This window comes from Hemicordylus capensis, chromosome 3 (genome assembly GCF_027244095.1).
Source record: "Hemicordylus capensis ecotype Gifberg chromosome 3, rHemCap1.1.pri, whole genome shotgun sequence".
In the NCBI taxonomy this organism is placed as follows: Eukaryota; Metazoa; Chordata; class Lepidosauria; order Squamata; family Cordylidae; genus Hemicordylus; species Hemicordylus capensis.
The window spans coordinates 159,431,361-159,444,507 of NC_069659.1; the positions used below are offsets into that span (position 1 = coordinate 159,431,361).

Consider the following 13,147-nt stretch of genomic DNA (forward strand, 5'->3'; position numbering starts at 1 on the left):
ACGATGCAATATACATTATATTCTTTTAAGAACTTTTTTCTTTTGAATGGTTGAACCCCTTGTAACTGCTTTTGATACTGCCCTCATTTTCAAAAGCAATTTGCCGAGCAGCATGGGAGTGGCTGCATGAGAAAAATGAATTAAAAGTACCCCAAGGATTCACTAGCACCACTGAGAGACAGGTTACAGCCAAGCCTCCCATACTGGGCCCAGAGTCAGTAGAGGGCCTAACAAAGGCATTGGCATCACCGTTCTTGCCTGCCTACCTAAATGTGCCCACCTAAATGTGCTAAATCAGAAGCTGACCCTGTGGTGGAAAGTTTGGATGAATATATTACCATATATATTTCTGCCTGTGGTGACCAAATAAGATGTCAAGAAAGGCCACCAAAGTATTTATTGTTAACATGTATGTCACCTTTCTACAGATTATGCACACCAAGGTGATGTGGGATGACAACATAAAAATGACTACTCAAGAACTGAAAATAATATATGAAAATAGGCCTGCACAATTTGTGACCCACAAAGCTAAAGTCCTTGTCAGTCAGCTGCAAAAGGAGGTTCATAAAGCCCCTAGTGGGTTACCAGACATTACATGACTGGCAGGCTGTGTTTGCACTGGAGATTCCTGCAAGCAGTCCTGGCTTATATTGGCCAGATCACACAGAGAGCTGCCTTTTACTGAGTGAGATCATTAGGCCAAATGGATCGGTAATGTCTGCACTGACTGACAGCAACTTTGCACAGGGGTCTTTTCTAGGGGTGGGCACGGAACCGGCTGGCCTGGTTCAGTTTGAGTCCAAACTGGACTCAAACCAGACTGGGCCAGTTCAATCCAGCACCCCTTCTAACCCCCCCCTCCCGGTCCAGTCTGCGGGGGTTTGCGGACTTTTTTTTTTTAAAGTCCATGAACCCCCAAACAGTTGGGGGTGTTTTGTCCGGGGTCAGACGGAACAAGGGATGGTCCGGTTCAACCCCGAACCTCCGAACCGAACAGGTTCATCGTCGAACATGTCAAACATCAAACCTGTTCGCACATCCCAGCCCTGACTGGAGGTGCTGTGGATTGCTGGTCCCTTCTGTGTACAAAGCATGTATTCTACCACTAGTTATACCACTTCATCAGACCAAGTGTATGGGTGTGATTATGTGCTTCACTTCAGTGTTGCTGTTTCTTTTTGCTGTTCATGTAGTAGTGTTTAAAAGACGATTCACACAACTCTTTGACATCCATTGCAAATGTCAGCCTGTGCTGGATGCCCTGAATGGAGCCAACTGCATGCATGCTGGTGCTGTGCACCAAACGCGGCACAGCCGCGTTCTCAAAACCCAGTCACAAGTGTTAAAAGCCACTGCTGAGATCACATGGCTATGTGTAAGTGTGTGTGTGTGTGTGTGTGTTTTGAGTGGGCACTACTGACTAAAGTATGGCACTGTTGACTGAAAAGTGCAGCTGCCATTTAGTCAATGGTTTGTGTGAGTTAGTCCTACTTTTAGCACATGCTACACTGAACATGATGCATATAAATAATGCAAAATAAATGCATGAAAATAATGAATGAATCAAAAGGGAGTCCTTGGCCTAGGGGCCATATCCGGCCAGTGAGGGTTTTTTGCTGGCCCCCAGGTAGGAATATTCTGCAGCAACAGCAGGAGCCCTTAATTGCTCTTGCAGTTGGCTGCTTGAGACCAGATGGAGCCTATAAACACCATACATCTTTCCCCTCACCTTTTCCCCAGACTCCAACCCTCTGCCCCCTCAATTTTATTAATATTTTGAACTATTTATATATTTATTTATCCTAGGCATACCCATCGCTGATCCCATGCATGGCAGCTCTCGTGAGAAACTGCCGGACTAGTGACGGGACGTGGAGAAATTGGCCACTGGGATGAGGAGGTGGCGGCGGTGATGGGCCCGGCTGCCGGGTTGAGGAGGTGATGGTGGTGGGCCCGGCCCGGCTGCCAGGATGAGGAGGAGGTGGCGGTGGGCCCAGCAGCCAGGGTGAGGAGGCGGCGGGCCCAGCCGGCCACCGGAATGAGAAGGCAGTGGCAGGAGGGGACAGGCCAGCTTGAAAGCCGGCCAGAAACTGCGGGCAGGCGGGGGGGAGAAGCATGCTGAGCGGGCCATCAGAAGTGCAGATGCTTTGCACCCAGCCCAGCTAGTTAATTTTAATGGGTAATTAATATGCTGAAAATTGACCTCAGTCCCATGCAGCAAGTGATGGTTGGCTCTGGCTCACCAGGGCATTTGAGTTGTGCACCCCTGGCCTGGACTGTTCTGACCCTGCAGCCCCTCTTCTTTGTTGTTTGTTGACCAGCTGCAGCCTCATTGGCCCCTTAGGAAATTCATGCAGACTTCATATCGTAACTGGTCTGGTCCTTTAGTTTAGGGCTCAAGGGTCTTTTTGAGTGACTCACCATTCCAGCTTGCTCCCTCAAATGCTGTTTAACTGACCTAGTTGCTTTGTTGGAATTTTTAAATTCCTAATTCTGCCCAGTAGCCAGATTTTAGCTATGGGTTTATTAGGTCTTGACCAGCTGTTTGCCCACTGCACAGAACCTCTCTCTCTCTCTCTCTCTCTCTCACACACACACACACACCAGAAATGAAATTAACATGTTGAGTTACATTAGAAATAAGACAGAAAAGCTAATCTTAAAAAGCTAAAATGTATTAAAGAATTCAGAAGGCATCTCACCACTCCTGTGAATCAGTCTGCAAATCAGTCTCAGCAAAACAGTCTCAGCAATAAAAAAAGGTAAAATTTCAATAGGAGATTCAATGAAAAAGAATTAAAAGAATAATCAAAAACACTAGCAAGTGGTCTGGTTAGAGAAAATTAAGAGAGAAATCAACAGAGATATAGCTGGAGCTATGAAAAAGGTGCAAAAATCAAAAGAATGAGGGAAAAGATTAAAACATTCTAAAAATCTAATCTGTGATCCGAAAGTTTATAATCCCTTGTTTTAGGGGATTGTCCTTCCCTCCCCAAAAGATGGCTTGGAGTACTTGTTAAGTTTTGATTGGCCACGTCTAATTACAAGATAGCACCCCTTTCAATTAGAAAGACATCATTTTAGAATATGAATTAATCAATATTGCCTATGGTTGCAGAAAATATGAACTGCTGTCACAAAATTTATATTAAGAATAAACTGACTACAATGACCTAATGGTAGTCTCTCAGCAGAAAAAGTCCCTTCTGTGTTCTTGCAGTTTGTTGGTTAGAAAATAAACCATTTACTGGTATCTGATTTGCATACACACACACACACACACTTAAATTCATCTAACTGTCCCATAGTCAAGCTAACTTCCCAATTCTCTTCAAGGAGCCAGTAAAGCAAACTTGTAAATTGTCAATTTAGAAGCATATCTGGACCAAATAGGATATGTATTCTTGATTCCATAAGCATAAAAGCCTGATAAATTTGATAATAATGATAAATTTGAAATAATGTGATTACATATGGTATATATGTATGTATCTATCTATAACAAATGCAAGCCTTCAAAACTCCTCCAGTTTGATTTGCCTGATCCACTTCCACATCTGTTTCTCTGACCTTAGAATCTGGAAAATCACCCTTGCTTGCTTTTCCCAGAGTTTATAGGATATCATTCTGCAAAGACTAGCGGCTTTGCTTAGGGAAATTGATCAATATTTGTGTTTTGTTTCACCCCTAGGACTAGCATTGACCGTTTGTGCTGGGACAGATTCTTACTAGCTTGCTCCTGAAAGGCTGTATTAACTTTCAAAAGATATTGGAGGTAATAATTCAACAATGAAAAATTCCTTTCTTAATTACAGCTTTATATTTAATTACTTTAGTAGCAAATTTAACATGCCTGTATAACTCTTGATACATCCTACTACAAGCATTCATTAGATTTGCATAGCATGGGGTTGTGTTAATTGTTTCCCCTAATTATTTCACTGTTATGTTTCTTTTCTTTTCTTTTCTTTAAACCCACACACCTTACAGTGTCCTGTGTCAACCTAATAACATTTTCTCTGTACAGTTTTAATAACAAGACCAAACTGTAATAAAGATCATGATATTAGGACTAGTATTTGTGAATATTGCAATTTACAACGATGGTGGTAATTTAAATGTAATTGACTTCTGTAATTGCATAGGATAATTTGTGGCTGTGGTGATTGTTAAGAGAACATGATGTATTGAGGATTTGTGTCCATTCAGTATTTATTTGCAAGGATCAGAGTGTTATGCAATTCTTTATGAGGGCAAGAAATGGGAAATGATTTTGTCGGGATTTCCTATCCTCCTCTGTGAGACAGGGTTGCTTACCCAGTCAAACAGCAGTGTGCCGAAAGAAGCAGAGGGCTCCAGGTGCCAGGACAACCCCAGTAATTAGCTTTCAGAAGTCAGGAAGGGCTCAGAGAGGTAGGCAACAGCTGCTGGGGGTGGGGTGGGGTGGGGTGGGTGCAGCCCAAGAGGCAGCAGAATGGTGGAGATGTAAGAGTGATGATATCAGCTCCACAGTGGCAGCCTTGTGTGGAAATGCTAGAGCAGGGGGTGGAGTTGTTGAAAAAGGCCCCTTGGGAGGCCAGGGATTGGGTGGCCAATCCACTTGCCTGGCCAGGGAAGAAGGAGCAAGCTGGAAGCGGGGAGGAGTGTTCTAAATGTAGGGCTATATTTATGATAGGGGCTGCCGAAGATGAGATGATCAGCAGGGATATGATTTGTTGGTCTGGTGGACTCTCAGAGAGGAGCTTAGGCTTTTGGTTCCTGCTGATAGGCGAAAGAGTGGAGTGACTATATGCCCCTCCTCCCCCAACTCTGAGGCAATGCCCGTGCTTATAATTTAGTGTGGGGGTGGGAAGGTTAATTAGATAATTCCTCCTCCCTAAACACGGACAGATTTCATTGTTTTAAGAGATGAAAGATGTTTGTTTTGCTACTGAGCAAATGAGAGTGGATTCATGGTTTGTCATTGAAAATCTCATTTTCTACCAGAGAATCTACACAGAGAACACCTCAGAAACAACAAAACCCAGTACCCCATGGGTTAGCAACCCATGGAGATGGTTGGCACCCTCTGTGAACTACACCACCACTCGCTCTGGGACACCCCAGCACCCCACAAGTTACTAGTTCGAATTCAAACCTGCAGCTCGAACCTGATGGATGGTTCGGTTCAAATTCGAACCTGTTTGCACATCCCTAGTATCTATGTTCTCTGTCCCTCTGATATGTATAACAATGGGGTGAATCTGGTAGTCTATGCACCAGTTCCAGAACTCTACGGCAAGACTGCACAATGGGTGAGACAGTGTCTTCCCTTGGTTGTTCACAAATGCTTTTGCAGTAGTGTTGTCCATTACAACCTGGACTCTTTTTCCTTGTAATTGTGGTCTGAAGGCTTTCAGAGCTAGGTAGGAAGCTGGAAGTTCCAATATTATTATTGGATGATGTGGACAAGCTGCTTGGAGTGGTGAGGCCTACCACTTGTTCTCTTGACCCTTGTCCAACTTGGCTTGTTCAGTCTAGTAGGGAAGTTGTTGTAGACAGCCTGGGGGAAATCATAAATCCTTCTCTGAGGGATAGCAGGATGCCTCCTTGTCTTATGGAGGCAATCATTACACCTCTTCTAAAGAAGCCTGCATTAGATCCCGCAGAGTTGAGCAATTATAGGCCTGTTTCCAACCTCCCATGGTTGGGCAAGGTAATTGAGAGGGTGGTGGCCTCTCAGCTCCAGGCGGTCTTGAAGGAAACTGATTATCTAGACCCATTTCAAACTGGTTTTCGGGCGGGCTATGGGGTGGAGACTGTCTTGGTCAGCCTGATTGATGATCTCCAATTGGGAACTGACAGAGGAAGTGTGACTTCTCATTGGTCCTTTTGGATCTCTTGGCGGATTTCAGTACTATATCCTTCTGGAACGCCAGAGGGTTTTGGGGATTGGAGGCACTGTTTTACAGTGGTTCTGCTCCTACCTCTTGGATAGATTCCAGATGGTGTCGACTGGAGATTTTTGCTCTTCAAAATCTGAACGTAAGTATGGTGTCCCTCAAGGCTCCGTAACTTCTCCAATGCTTCTTAACATCTACATGACATCGCTGGGAGAGATCATCAGGGGATTTGGAGCTGGGTGTTACGAGTATGCTGATGACACCCAGATCTACTTCTCCATGTCAACTTCTTCAGGAGCTGGCATATCCTCCCTAAATGCCTGCCAGTAATGGGCTGGATGAGGGAGAATAAACTGAGGCTGAATCCAAATAAGATGGAGGTACTTATTGTGCGGGGTCAGAACTCTAGAGACGATTTTGATCTGCCTGTTCTAGATGGGGTCACACTTCCCCAAAAGGAAGAAGTTCGCAGTCTGGGAGTACTTCTGGATTCACACCTCTCCCTTGTTTCTCAGGTTAAGGCAGTGTCCAGGGGTGCTTTATATCAGCTCCGGCTGATACGCCAGCTGCTTCAGTTTCTTGAGATCAATGAACCCAAAACAGTGGTACATCTGTTGGTGACCTCCAGACTTGACTTTTGTAATGCGCTCTATGTGGGGCTGCCTTTGTACATAGTCCGGAAACTTCATTTGGTTCAGAACGTGGCAGCTAAGTTGGTCTCTGGGTCATATCGGAGAGACCATGTTACTCCTTTACTGATGGAGTTACACTGGCTGCCAGTAGGTTTCTAGACAAAATACAAAGTGCTAGTTAGAACTTACAAAGCCCTAAACAGCTTAGGCCCTGGGTATTTAAGAGAGTGTCTTCTTCATTACAAGCCCCACCACCCATTGAGGTTATCTGGGGAGGTCGTCTCCAGTTGCTGCCGCCGCGTTTGGTGGCTACACAGAAACGGGCCTTCTCGGTCACTGCCCCGAGATTGTGGAATGCGCTCCCAGCTGAGATACAATCTTCCCCATCTCTGGCAATTAAAAAAAAAAAGACCTGAAAACCCAACTTTTCCCCCAAGTTTTCTCAGCTTCCTAATATTTGGGGGTTTTAATTTCTGGTTATTTTTAAATTGTTAAAGTGTTTTAAAGTTTTTTTATATGTTTTTAACTGGTTTTATGTTATTGTGAGCCAGACAGAGACGAAAGTTTGGGGTGGTATACAAATCTGATAGATAGATAGATAGATAGATAGATAGATAGATAAAATTTATTAACTGCCCCTTCCAGAGCCTCACAACAACTTTTAAAAAGACATAAAAACAGACAATCCAAAACACAGTACTAAAAAACAATATAAAAATAATTCAAAAACAATTAAAACCATTTCAAACCAATTGAAATACTTAAAAAAAAACAACACTTCACAAGACTTGGAAGGCCAGGCCAAACAAATAGGTTTATTATTATTATCTCTTGTTTACACAGTCAGACAGGTGTTATTGACTGGTTTGTTTTATCCAGACATCGAGTCCTTCCCAAGGACCTGGGATGGCTGAATTATTATTATTATTATTATTATTATTATTATTATTATTATTATTATTATTTTCTTGTTTACACTTCTTACATTTCTTGTTTACACAGTCAGACAGGTGTTATTGACTGGTTTGTTTTATCCAGACATCAAGTCCTTCCCAAGGACCTGGGATGGCTGAATTTTATCATCAATACTGTTGGTTATTATAGATATCGTCGCAAAATATAAGCTGTTCCCAGTAAACCTGCTTTTTGTAATTGGCTGATGGTGATTTCTGTGGCCCCTATGGTGTTGAGGTGCTCTTCAAGGTCTTTTGGAACAGCACCCAGAGCACCAATTACCACTGGGATTATTTTGGTCTTCTTCTGCCACAGCCTTTCAATTTCAATTTGTAGATCTTTGTATTTTGTGATTTTTTTCTATTTCTTTTTCTTCTATTCTGCTATCCCCTGGTATTGCTATGTCGATTATTTTAACTTGTTTTTCTTTCTTCTCGACTACAGTGATATCTGGTGTATTGTGTGGCAGATGTTTGTCTGTTTGTAGTCTAAGTCCCCTAATATTTTTACATCTTCATTTTCTACCACTTTTTCAATTTTATGGTCTCTCCAATTTTTGGCTACAGGTAGCTTGTATTTTTTGCAGATGTTCCAGTGTATCATCCCTGCTACTTTGTCATGCCTTTGTTTGTAGTCAGTTTGTGCGATCTTTTTACAACAGCTGATTAGGTGGTCCACGGTTTCATCTACTTCTTTACAAAGGCGGCACTTGCTGTTTGTGGTTGATTTTTTGACTTTTGCTCTTATTGCATTTGTTCTTAGTGCTTGTTCTTGTGCAGCCAGTATTAAACCCTCTGTTTCTTTCTTCAAGTTGCCATTCTTAAGCCATTGCCAGGTCTTGGTGATGTCTGATTTCCCACTTTTATTGTGCAAATATTGACCATGCAGTGGCTTCTTTTTCCATTTTTCTGCTCGGTTCTTGACTTGTTCTTTCTTGTAGGCCTGCTTTGTTTCATTGGTGTTGAATAGTTTCTTGTTATTGACCATTTGAAGTGCATCTTCTTGACTGTCCTTGATATATTCTTCAAGGCCTCTTTTCTCCTCCTCTACTGTTTGATGGACTTGCAGCATTCCTCTTCCACCTGAGCTGCGAGGGAGGTATAGCCTATCGACATCACTGTGGGGGTGCAGAGCATGATTGATGGTCATGATTTTCCTGGTCTTACAATCTAGCGTCTCTAGCCCTGCCTGGGTTCAGTCTATTATTCCTGCAGTGTATCTGATAACAGGTATAGCCCAGGTGTTTATGGCTTGTATGGTGTTCCCGCCATTGAGTTTGGACTTGAGGATTTTTCGAACTCTTCCAATTTTTCTTTTAACTTCAGTGTGTGCGATGTTATCAGCCTGGAGAATGCCCAAGTATTTGTAAGCTTCTTTCTCTTCCAGGTTCTTGATCTTGCTTCCATTGGGCAGTTCTATTCCTTCTGTTTTTGTTATTATCCCTCTGTTCATTATTAATGCAGCACACTTGTCTAGTCCAAACTCCATTGCTATATTGCTACTGAATATACGGACAGTGTTTAGCAGTGATTCGATTTCTGACTGGGAATTTCCATACAACTTCAGATCGTCCATGTACAGCAGATGGTTTATTTGACTTGATGTTTTAGATGTTTGGTATGCAAGGCCTGTTTTGTTTAGTATTTGTGAAAGTGGGGTCATGGCAATTACAAACAACAGAGGGGATAGTGAGTCCCCTTGGAAAATGCCTCTTCTAATGCTAACCTGTCCAAGTGTCTCGCCATTGATTGTTAACTGTGTACTCCACATGCTCATTGCTTTTTTTATAAATATCTGAATGTTTTTGCTGACACCAGTTTTTTCTAAACATTTTAGTATCCATGTGTTAGGCAATGAATCGGAGGCTTTCTTGTAGTCAATCCATGCAACACTTAGATTTGTTTTTCTTCTCTTGCAGTTTTCTAAAATCATTTTGTCAATCAGCAGCTGGTCTTTTGTGCCTCACGTGTTTGGGCAATTTCCTTTCTGTTCAACTGGAAGCTGTTTGTTATTTAATACGTGTTGCATCACTTCATCTGCTATTATTCCAGTTAATAATTTGAACATGGTTGGCAGGCAGGTGATCAGTCTATAATTACTTGGAACTGCACCTTTTGCTGGGTCTTTCATTATGAGATGAGTTTTCCCAGTTGTTAGCCATTATTCAACATCACCACCTTGCAAAATGTGATTGAACTGTTTTGATAGCTGTTTAGAAGGCTTGTTAGGTGTTTAAGCCAAAAGCCATGCAGTTCATCGTCGCCTGGCACAGTCCAATTTTTAATTTTCTTTGCTCTTTCACTTATTAATTCTGGTGTTATTATTAGATCTTGCATTTGTTGGTTACATTTTTTGACCTCTTTCATCCAGCCTGCTTTTTTATTATAATCTATTGGATTGTCCCATAATTTCCCCCAAAATTGCACTGTTTCTTCTTTATTTGGTGTTTCTATGTTTCTTGCAGTTTCTCCTTCTATGCTTTGGTAGAAACGTCTCTGATTCGACTGGAATTTGAGTTTCTGCCTGTGTTGTCTAATTCTGGCTTCATATCTGCTAATCTTCTTTGACACTGCTGTTATTTGCTGCTTTATTATTTCCAGGACTTCTCTAATTTTCCTTGAATCTAGGTGGTATTTTTGGATCAGGTACTGTTTGGTGTTTTCATTCTTCAGCTTCTTGTCTTTCATATCTTTCAATTTACTAGCATCTGATCTAAGCCTGGAGATTTTATTTTCTAATCTAATCTTCTATTTAGGTGATGTACTGCTTTCTTTTTTTACAGGTCCATTGATCTTATATCCGAGCTCTTGTGTTGTTATTGTTGCTGCACTGTACATTAGTTGGTTTGTTTCTTGCAAATTCTTGGTTGTTATTTTTGCAAGTGCAGCATTGACATCTTTTAATGCCTGAGCAAGTTGTTTTCTGGCAACTGTTTTTAAAGCTGGAAGTCGAACCCTGGTGGTTGTTTGGTTCATGTGCTCAGTTATTTTTAGCTTTAGTTCTTGTTGCTTTTCTGTTAAATGGCATTTGGGTTTTTGAAGTAAAGGCAATGGGGCGGTTGCCTGGTTTTGATTTTGAAACAGTTCAGCAACAGTGGCATCCTCGATTTCCAACACCTCCTCCACCTGCGCCTGAGCAACTTCTTCAGTTGGTGGTAATTCTTCTTCCATATTTTGAGCCTGTGTTGCTTTTTGCAGTTCTTCTAGCTCAACTCCTGTGAATACTTTATTTCTTATTATGAATCTTCTCTGGTCTGCTAGCCTTTGTTCTGTTATTTCTGTATCTGGATGCTTCTCTTTCCAAATTTGGTACATTCTTTTTAAATAACCTCTTCTAGTTGGACTAGACTTGTAATAGCAGATCATTATTTCCTTGTTGGCATTTTTCGTATATTTTTTCCGTTTCTTCCAGTAACTTTGCTGTCTCCAGCCCTGGTTGCTCAACTGAAGATCCTGAGTCCTGTTGCCCACTTGCCACCAGATGTCCAGGGACTATAGCACCTGGCGCGGTCCTTGTTGGCCCGGGCAATGACCGATCCGGTATAGATTTATTAAAGTTACGTCTCACCATATTGTTACATAAAGTTACGTCTTTGTTACATAAACGTCTATTGTTACATAAAGTTACGTCTCACCATTTATTATTATTATTATTATTATTTATTATTATTATTATTTTACATTTATATCCCGCTCTTCCTCTAAGGAGCCCAGAGCGGTGTACTACATACTTGAGTTTCTCCTCACAACAACCCTGTGAAGTAGGTTAGGCTGAGAGAGACATGACTGGCCCAGAGTCACCCAGCAAGTCTCATGGCTGAATGGGGATTTGAACCCGGGTCTCCCTGGTCCTAGTCCAGCACTCTAACCACTACACCATGCTGACTCGCTTAAAAACCCTGGTTTTTAGGGCTCTCTTAAATGCCAACAGCAAGCTTAAACTGCAGATATCTGCCGGGAGTGCATTCCATAGACCAGGAGCAGCTACAGAAAGGGCCTGGCTCTGAGTCGCCACCAGACATACTGGTGGTAACTGGAGACGGACCTCTCCAGATGACCTCAACGAGCGATGGGGATCATACCGAAGAAGGTGCCCTCTAAGGTAACCCAGACCCAAGCCGATCTTTTTGGTTTCTTGTGATATGTGTGTAAAGATCCCAGTATGCAATATATTTTTGCATGCCTTCTCCGACCAATGGTTTTGACTGACATTGCCAAGGGGCAGATGTATTTCACAGACAGTACCATCTTCAGTAACGTAAGACCTACTATTCACCAGGGCCCCAATAAAAATCCTTGTTTTACTAATTAGTCTTCTTGTCCTTCGTTTGGGGAACAGAAAATGCTACCAGCTGTTATTTATTCATTCATTTTTGGTCTTTGTTTCATATCTGGAAGCCAGACTTTAACATGGCATCAATATAACAAGGTCTTTTTAAAAAAAAAATCACCCCAATCATAGTGTGTTTCATGTTAGACACCACAAATTTAGCCCAAAGCAGTTCTATATTTCTATATTCTATATTTAATGAGTGTCATATCCACCTGAGCACGCAGGTGTTGAAAAATAACTTTATAAAATCTTTCTATAAAACCTGCCTAGGAGGAAATATGGTAGTTTCTAGATTCAACTATCCCTTGTTTCTGAATCTGTGTGGAGGGCCTCTCTCTGCCTGGTCTGCTTTTTCTTTGAAATGCAACTAGGTTTCCTGCTGGAGCCCTGAGATAATCAAGGCAGATATATGTATTATTTGATCATTCCAATGTATTTCCCCCCCTTCAAAGGAAAGTAGAGACGTTTTCTGTCAATGCCAGCCAGTTACCCCACAAGGGGTCATCAGTTATCACATCACTCCACCTTCAATGAATTCTTCCGAAGATAAAGAAAGAGAATGGTCTGGCCTAAGGGTTCATTGACTAACCATAAGGACACCACCTGCTTGCGACAATCTCCCTCAAACAGAATCTGGACTTTGATGCTGAATTGACACTTGCAATAATATATTGTTAACTGGACTGGAGTATGAAGGGAATTGAATGGTAGAGAATCTGAATTGGGAAAGAGTGAACAGATCTGTCTCTACTAAACTAAGCAGAAAAAAAGCTTTTTACACTCCAGGATTGCCTAGATGTATAGATTAATGTATTGATCCTTCTTCACTATATAACTTTCATGCCTGTGGCATTGATCATCACCTGCATAATAAAGAGAATGCTATTTTGTATTTCTTTTCCAGGCTTGCCTGAAATAATGTTTTTCTACATACACATTTATTCTATTTCATGATGTTCGATTGCCATCCTGACGTTGCTTGACTGCTACGACTATCTAGGATAGGAAGTCTCTTCTGCAGCATAAACTGTGTGCTTGGATCTACAGCTGACTCCTGACTATTAGTGGATGCTCAGGAACCCCCATCTGCTTGGGTGTACAGCCACATAACTGGCAATTGCTCCAGTTAGTCTCTAGAAGAAAACCTGACTAGTCTAGTTTCACTTTGAATGTTTGACATCACCTCAGTTTTATATGCTGTACTGAAAGTCTGGTTGCTGCTGCTAAGAGAGCCAGATGGCCAATCTGCCATGTGGAACAGGTGTTTGAGTGAAATGGTTCCATTTTTTGAGAGGTTTCAGCCAGTGCTGAGCTCCCAGCCTGGCCGGGAACACCTCTTCCTGC

General features: G+C 42.0%; 1 long non-coding RNA gene across 1 annotated transcript; it reads left to right on the forward strand.

Annotated features, from left to right (window-relative positions):
- Window positions 1-1,566: 1,566 nt before the first annotated feature.
- Window positions 1,567-12,660, forward strand: LOC128351382 (uncharacterized). Its single transcript, XR_008319744.1, has 3 exons — window positions 1,567-2,008; window positions 3,695-3,778; window positions 12,256-12,660. It is a non-coding gene; the product is annotated as an uncharacterized LOC128351382 (long non-coding RNA).
- Window positions 12,661-13,147: the final 487 nt, after the last annotated feature.